The sequence below is a fragment of the Dendrobium catenatum genome, unplaced genomic scaffold, assembly GCF_001605985.2.
Source record: "Dendrobium catenatum unplaced genomic scaffold, ASM160598v2 fragScaff_scaffold_133, whole genome shotgun sequence".
In the NCBI taxonomy this organism is placed as follows: Eukaryota; Viridiplantae; Streptophyta; class Magnoliopsida; order Asparagales; family Orchidaceae; genus Dendrobium; species Dendrobium catenatum.
The window spans coordinates 10,050,007-10,059,690 of record NW_021318595.1 but is presented as its reverse complement, the minus strand read 5'-3'; positions in this window follow the sequence as shown (position 1 = coordinate 10,059,690).

The window sequence follows — 9,684 nt, the reverse complement described above, 5'->3', positions numbered from 1 at the left end:
CCAAAATTCCATTATATCTGCTAACCCATATGGGTTTTGGAGAAGGTGAGACTGATAAAGGTTTTGCTTAAAATATATAAGTTCAACAGTTTTATAGAAGTTCTTCCCGTTTCAGAGTTTCATTGATTCTTTGCATCAGTTTTCAAATGCATTAAAGTTTATAAAGACACGGCTTTTGTTTATACTTTCGTTTGTAATACCATTCAGGTTAGTTTCCTTTTTTATTGCATATGGATGATTTATTAAGATGTGGAGTCTAATTTTTCAATTATAACATAATTAAGCATTCGTTTGGATATCTTTCTTACTGCTTTCTAAAGCATTATTTTAGTAAAAAAATTATAAATTAAAAAAAAAAAATTGTACTAAAAAGCTGCTTTAAGAAGCAGTAAGAAAGTCATCCTAAAAGAAGCCTTAGGCTTTCTTACTGTGTTCTAAAGCATCATTTTAGTACAAAAATTATAAATTTTAAAAAAACTGTACTAGAAAGCTACTTTAAGAAGCAATAAGAAAGCCGTCCTAAATGAAGCCTTATACTTTCTTACTGCTTTCTAAAGCATCATTTTAGCACAAAAATTATAAATTAAAAAAAAATTGTACTAGAAAGCTGCTTTAAGAAGTAGTAAAAAAGCCGTCCTAAATTAAGCTGCTTCGTTTAGGACGGCTTTCTTACTGCTTCTTAAAGTAGCTTTTTAATATAAAAATTAATTTTTTTTTTTAGAAATCTACTTTAAGAAGCAGTAAAAGAGTCGTCCCAAACAAAGCCTAAATTATTAGAAAAGCAAAACACAGCATTGTAAAGGTATAATGAGATTTACGTCATCCCCAATCTAATTCATGAGTAGTGTGAATGTGTGATTGTTTCCCAGTTATGCATAAGCTTCTACTTTAAGTTTATTTTAAGATATGCTGCGCTTATTTAGGCTTCGTTTGGGACGGTTTTCTTACTGCTTCATAAAACAACATTCTAGTAAAAAATTAATTTTTTTCTACTAGAAAGTTGTTATAAGAAGCAGAAAGAAAGTCGTCCCAAACGAAACCTTAATATATTGTTCTTCATTAACTACAAGTCAAATATGAACTGAACTGCCAGATTTTAAGTTGCTTTTACAATCTTCTCATGCCATGAATAATTTCGTTTTACAACGTTGATCTTTACGATTTGTTGCAGTCAATATGATGGATGGAGGTTTTCTTCTTGTAGGCTAGTTCATTTTCCTAGCAACGAGTGCTCAATTAAATCATAGATGAAAATTTGACTAATGAACTAAACCTAGATGTTAAAGAGTGCTTATTCTTGAAAGTTAGTCTTCTATGCACGAAAAGCTTGGTCTCACAACATACATCGTTGTTAAGATATTGAAATCGTTGCCGATGAAAATTATAAAATTTAGATCTATTATGTTCTGAGACATTCGTGGCAGTAGAGAGATAAAGAGGTAAATGTCTTAATTTTGTACAAATATCCAACACATATACATATAAAGAGAGGGGGGAAAGAGTCATAGGGGAAAAATTGAAATAAATTCATAAGTATTTGTTGTTGTTTATAAATGATGCGCTTTCTCAAAGAAATGCATTGGCTCAATGTAGATAATATTAAAGGTATTCTAAAGAGAACGTTGGCCTTTTCGTTTGGTTGGTAGGATTGTGGTACGGCGACATAGTTAGTCAGAGGGACCGTAGTTAACGAGTACCGGTAGTTGAAAGGATCGTATGTGACGCCCCAAAATCTAATTTGGAAGAATTATTTCTTTTAAATTTTAATTTACACAATCATAGCTATTTAATTTCTTTTATCAATAAAAATACCAACAAAAATAAATTATCAAACAAAACATCAATATATACATAAGTATATATTTCTTTCCCAAAGATATTGTACACTAATCAGGATCTATATTCTATACAATCATTAAATACAAAAGAATAACTACTAGCATAAAGAAACAAACTAATAGTAAACCTAAAAAATTCTGGCTAGTCTCACACTCCTGATCTTCTGCCTTAACTTGAAAATATTTAAACCACATATGATAAACTAAAAAAATTAGTAGGTCACCAAAATTTACAATAAAACTCAAAGCACGGTAAACAAACAAAATACATGTTAGCATCAAATCATAGCTGTAACATTTATATGATTATGAATCAATGCAGAAACAGTAAAACATACATGCAGTAGCAGCAAAGTTTATAACCAGTAAAACAATGCAGTACGAAAGCCAGCATAATTGTATAATTGAGAAATCAATAAACTAGAATGAGTGTCAAATTGATAAAGCGGTACGGTTGTTGTATTAATACTAACAATCAATAGAGAAATTGTATAAAGTGTTAAAACTAAAACATGCAATAAATACTATTGAAATCATATCAATACACTTAAATCATATAAGAGTGTATACATACTATTTAAATATTTTATATCAATATCAAATCAGTATATTACATGCACGGAATGTTAAATACTTAGTATATTTAAACTTAAAATCATAAAAATATTTTTCACTTTTTTATCGAGAGTATTCTAGAATAATCATATCTCTTAGGATATAATTATCAAGCCTTAAGGTTCAATGAAAGAATTGTAGTTAGCCTAATTAACTCATCATTAATATTTACCTATATTAGAGCCGCTAAAAATCCAAATCTTATGTTTATAATATGCACATTTTATATTTCATCCCAAAATAATGATGTACAATAATCATGTAAACTTACAAAACATCAAAAATACATAAAGAATAACTAAATTATCAAATGAATACCTTTACTTGTAATTTCCCAAAATTAAATTTAGAAGAATTTCTCTTTAAATCAATGCCAGAGCTGTCTATTTCTTTTTATCAAAACAATATCAATTGAAACAAAAGTAGTAATCAAAACATTAAAATACATATATATTTTTATTCCAAAATAATATATAATACTCATGAATCTTATAGTGACAATAAATCATTAAATAGTAACAGTAAATCAATAGAATTATATAATAATAGTAATAATGAATCAATAACATACATTTCAGTATTCATACTAAACACGTGAAAATATCCAATTTAAGTATTCTTTTTCCAGTAAGCAGTAATCTGTATCAATACCCCATCGGCTCAATAAGCGGAATCCTTTCGGAGACCCACACAAGTAAGAAGATCTAATTTAAGTATTGTTTTTCCAGTAAGCAGTAATCTGTATCAATACCCCATCGGCTCAATAAACGGAGTCGTCACTCTTTATCTGTTGGCACAGAGTCATCACTCTTATTAGCTTCATGTACATGAATGAATAAATAACGAAATAAATAAAAGATATATGAATGAGTAATTAGAAACTTTTTTTTTTAGAAAGCTTATGATTTATCAGTATCTTAATAAAATAAAATAAAATGATGCAACTAAATAAATTAAATACGGGTTGCAAATGTTTTTAAATTGGTAATTTTCGTAATTTAGCCAAGTGTATGCACCTCCACTTAGGGGTACTAATGACTCGAGTCAAACCGACTTGCGAGCCTGCTCGAGCACAACTCAATAATGAGCTTATAAGCTAAGCTTATAGAGTTTCAAGCTCAAGCTTGAGCAAATTTATGAGCTCGTTAGGTAATCGACCTCGATTAAGTTGTTGCTCGACCTTTTGGCTCGTCGATCGGAGTTGAATAGGCAGAAGGTGGAATTGCGGAAGATAGAATTGGAAGTAAAAAGTAGAAGCGCGAAGGAAAATCACAAGAGAAAAAGTCAGATATCCATTTCCTTTTAGTCGAGCTAAACAAAATAACGTCGTTTCTCATTGTTGTCGCATGCGAAGTGCTAGCTAGGGCTTTTGTTGTGGTTCATGACTCATGAGTCATGAGCGAGGAGCGGCTTCATTTATTTTATAGTGCATTTTTGCTTCACACGCGCAGATCTTTTCTTCCTCTTCTTGCATCCTCTCCCTCAATCCTACTGTCTCCATGTGGACCATGTCCATGCACCTTCCACTCGTTTCATGTCGAGCATAAGCATGCTCTTTGATCTAGAATCAGGAAAGAACTCTGTCACTTCCCGTATTATTTCTTACGCCTCGTAAGCTTGCTCACAAGCCCTATCTAGTGCCACAAGTCGAGCTTGAGCACTCCTTTTTATTTGAGCTTGAGGCCATAAGTTAAGGAAAAAATAAATTGAATATATTATTTTAAAAAGATAAAATATAAATTATAAGAATTTATAATTTATATATAAAATACACTTTTCATATTATGAAAAAGTTGACTGATTACTTCATGATCAATATAATCAAATATTTATTTCTAAATATCTATACTACTATATAAAAGTGGCTTGGGATTCCACTTTTATCAAATCTTGATCGTTCATTTGTAAATTTAAAATTAATCTGAAACGTTCATTTAGGACTCTTCAAATTCTTTATTTATAATACACTCAATTAATTTCTACTCGCTATTAATAACGTCCAATTAAATTCAATTAATTATAATTTCTTTCTGCATCTCATATGCTTAATTTAAAATTTTTTAATTAATTATAACGTAACAATTAATGACACATAAATCTTTCGTTTCTACTCTCTGTTAATAACGTCCAATTAATTCAATTAATACTAATTTCCCTCTGTATCTCATATATCTCATATGCTTAATTAAAAGTTCTTAATTAAAAGTTCATACTAACTTCCCTCGGTTACCTTTCTTTTGCACTTCTTGTCCTACCTTCGTCTGCCCTAGCTTCCCACAAGCCTCTTCTTCATTCGGCCACTTCCACGTTTTCTCTCTTCATGAAGAAACAGTCGAACCCATTCGGAAACGGTTCCCATCTCCTTAAGGTAACGGTCGAGTACATCCGTTTTATGTAACTTGCCCCAACTTCGTCCCACAATCGGCTTCTCGAATAGCTCTCTTCAACTTCTACAAAGCCTCTCCATGCAATGAAAGTGTGGAACCCTTCGGCCATCGAAACTTCTATACTTCTCCATCCTGCGAAAACGATACGCATAAAAAATGACTATCTCAATCATATATAATACCTTAAGCTTTCCTCACATGTTTTCCTTTCGTGGTTTGCACTTAGTTTTTGGATTTCTACTCTTGCGGCTTCAAAGGATCTTAACTTTAAGGTAATGAATTTATTTGCACTTTACTTATGTCATTTTTTTTGTTGGAGCTGATAACTTATATATTTATGAGTTCATTTATGAATCTTGCTTTATTGCACTCTGTTATGCTCTGATTTTCATTGTGTTTGGTTCCTCTCCGTAATACATTCAAGATCTTGCTTTATTGCACTCTGTTATAAGTTTGCTAAAATTGGAGTGCATCAAGATTTGCACCCAATAGTTTCTTCATCCAATAGATAATTATCCCACTACATTAATTCTAAAATATGTTCCGTAAATTCTTCAAGCAATTTACAAGTATTGATAAAAACGTTCGAGAGTACTTGTACTGACATGAGACTTGAAGCATCTATTTGGCAACTTTTATCCTTGATATCATTAATCAACGTATATTGTAATTGTTTTGCATGTGTGACTGAGATTTAATCAAATATTCTATGATTTGTTATACCTTTTTCGCAGTGTAAGACTTGATCAATGCTTGATTTTTTTTTTTTTTTTGAATTTTTGCAAAAATTTAAATTTATGATCATTAAATTATTCTTTTGGAGAATGTTTTATTTATTTTAAGATTTTGCATCAAAATATATTAAACGTTGCCAAAAACTAAGATCGATGGAACATGAATTTTATGCTTAGTTTCTTGTTTTTTTATATCACACCCAACGCTGCATTAGTAAAACCTAGACCCCAATACATACTTCATCTCTTTCATTTGAAAATATTATATACTAAGCCACTATAAGTTGTAAACACGTTGCATACTTTGATGCAAATATTAGAATGATATGGACTTAGTATCAATTTTTCCATACCCATTTGTATCTGCAAAATCTTAAAGGATTCATATCATTATTGTTCGACAAATTTTACACTGGCTGTCGACTACCAAATACAACCCTTCACATTTCTCATCCAGGACTTGGGACCTGGCAATCCTCCACATTTGAGAATTTGACTTTTAATAAGACACAATGGATAAAAAAGATTCATGTAGCCGACCCCACGTAGTGGGATAAAGGCTTGATGTTGTTGTTGTTGTTGTATTTGTATCTGCAAAATCATTACACTCAAAAAAGCACTTAAAGTTCTGGGAATTAGATGATTTTCTACTCAATACAAAATAAATAAATAAAAACTCTCCTGATAAAATGTCCTAATTTTTTTTCTAACATATCAGAGTTTTCTTCTTATTCCCTACAGTTTTTTCATTGGCTTTGACATAAAAGTAACATACGTAATCAATTTTCTTGACATTAAACAAACTGATGATTCAATATAGTAATAATTTTCCTTAGTCATGTTAGTATATCCATTACTCCATAACGTATTTTCTTACCAAAACCTGCCGATTCAATTATTATTTTACTTCATCATATTCCTTTTTAATGTAATTAAATAAAAACATAAGATTTACTTTTTGCAAACATTCTTTTCCATATCTTTTATCGTTCAACTACGTTTTGAAATTATTATGAAGAAAGAAGAAACGCTCATCTCTACATGAAAAGCTACGTTCGGCGTGAAGAAATGACGGCTATTGAATTTTTTTTTTTTTTTTTAAATTTAGCAAATCATTCGGCTACTAAATTGTTAAAACCGCTGGCGGATACTTCCGATTGGAGCTAAAATGTAAATGTAAGAGAATATGGAGCATATACAATGAACGATAGAGTTATAAATATATGTCTTCATTGTAAGAATTATAATCAACTAATGCTTTCTATTCTAAATAATGGTATAAAAATGACATGTCATTCATTAAACTTTTAGCGCTATTCATTTTATTTTTCAGATTAATAGTTTTCCAATGGTATGCGATGCAAATCAGCATTTTTTGTTTGATTTTATTTTTGACTTTTCTTATTGAAACTTTAATTTTCTTAGTTTTATGTTTTGATTTATTTGTCTAAACATGCCTATGACGTTGATCCCTATAGAAAATGGGATTACTCCACTGAATTCCTGTGTAGGTTTATTTTTCAGCATTCATGTCCGGTAAATCAGAGACAACAATCGGTTCAATAGACCCATTCACAACATTGCACAACTTTCCTACACTACAAGAGTTATCAACCGGAGAGCACAAAGGAGAAGACACAACCCCAACATCATTAACAGGTACAATACTATCCACCAACCCGATAGGCTCATCTAAACACAAAAGGAGAAGCCACAGCTTCATTAGACGGAACAATCACAGGTAAATTACCTTCACTAACACCTTTCAAAGAAACAGGGCTAACCTCACGAAAACCCAAATTAGAAACACCGCGAGGATTCGGGACGGGAGAAATAATAGAATCAACAGGCTCCCCTAAAGGAACAAAATCAGTAACCACCGGAGGGAGAGCAGAAATCAGAGGTTGGAGATGAGGAAATAGCTTAGGACATTCAGTTTTTTTGTGACCCACAACCTTACAATGCTGGCAAAAACTTGGAAAACCTTCAAAAACCACTTTTGAACATACCCAAATTTCTCCGGTCCCAACCACACCGAATCCGGGTGAGATTTAGAGATATCAATTTCTACCAGGATACGAGCGACTGAGGGACGCGATCCGACAGCCGTAGCATTATCTGTTTGAATCGGATGCCCAAAAATCGAACCCAATCCAAATAAAATTTTAGGAGAAAACAGGTGAGGACGCAGTCCTGGAAATGAAACCCACACAGGGACGATCGGCGACTCCTCCGATAGGTCGAGTAGAGGTGACCATTTGATTATTTTCATGAAACAGCCAGAGACAAAATAGGATCGGTGTGCAAAAATCTTCACATAATCTAAATCATTAGAAAGTTTTATCAAAACATTCGATTGATCCAACAGAGTGACCGAAAAATCGCCGGATAGTTTTAGGTTGAAAAAAAATCTACGAATGGAATCCAAAACCGGACGTTTCAGGGGAAACTTCCCCACCAAAGCTTACTCGAAAGGTTTAGCAAGATGCTAAAACTCATCTTCCGAAAACCACAAAGCCGGCATACCTCGAATGGTAGATACGCGACAATCCGGAAATCCATCCGAGGCAACAGAACCAGAAAGCACCTCTTTGAATGATTTAGAGTTCTTACCCTCAAGAAAACCCGGATCCAATCTCTTATTCGTCATGAAAAACGCAAGCCACCGACGAGAGAAAGGCGGCGGCTAGGTTTCACGAAGGAACCCTAGGAGACGCATCTAACTATATTTGATCAACATTGAGTATATATAACTAATTGACAATCTATAAACTAATCAGCTGCGTGCATGTGAACTAAATAGATTTCTCTTATGATAAGATGATTCAATTGAATGTTAGTTTTGGTATTAGTGAAATAATCAAGATAGGTATTGTATGATGTTTAATATGAGGCATATGAAAATCTTAGATGGCAAAATTTGGCGTAGATGAAGAAACAAAAAATTTCAAATTTGATGTGTCTATTTTTTATGTTTCTATTTTTTATGGTAAAATTAATTCTAAAGTTTTTATTGACTAGATAACATATATGAATAATTTATTTTACTGACATAATGTTCGAAAAATGTGACGTTTGTAAAATTAAAATTTGATAGACAAGCTAAAATATATTGGATCATTATGGAAAAATGAGAAAGAAAGGATGCGTTGTGTTGGGATGTCTTCCATTTGGATTGAAATGAAAAAACTTCTAAAAGATTAATTTGTTGCATTTCTCTAATTGTGTTTATTTGCTTGATGAGATTAATTCATTAAAGCAAAACACTAAATTTGCTATTAAATATATAAACAAATTTGAAAAATTGTTGCTACATCACGAGATCATTGAAGATCATGAAATCACAATCTTTGACAAAAAGCAAATACGATGATTAAAAAAGTTTTTTCAATTAGAGTAAAAATGTTTTTTAAATAAACATTAGTGATTATAATTATTTAATATTAGTGATCATAATTATTTATAATAATAAATCTAATAATTTCTTTTCATCTTAGCAAAGAAAATATAATTAAAATATTTATAATATATGCTTCTATTGTAAATTTTTAACAATATAACATATTTTATTTTCTTAAATTATAATAAACATTTTGGTTAAGTGATACTATTTTTTATTTCCAATCTCAAATTAAAGCCTCAAATTTATATTGTAAGAAAACATAGAATCTCCTTTTTTTTTGCCAAATCAATTAGCAATCAAATGAGTGCTATATATTATGCAATAATTAATTATTGATTAGAGAGTAATCAATAACAAATTTTATCTTCTTAAGATATGCATATTTATAAAGTTAATGTGAACGCTAAACAAATCATATAATATATTTACCATAAAACGTTAAATTAATATCATTTCATGCATAAGACATCGATATCATACGTACTTACACGCATGCAGGAGGAAATGATTATCGTTTGGTTCTTCGATCAAATACGCATGATTTGGCCTACCATTTGTACCAAACACACTGGACTTTCCTGTGAACAAAATAATTAAAAAAAAAAAAAAGATATAACAGGAATTAAAGATTTACATATATATGTGGCATGGGATTATCATCATAATTCCACCATGCAATTGATTAATTAACCTGTCTCATCCTAATT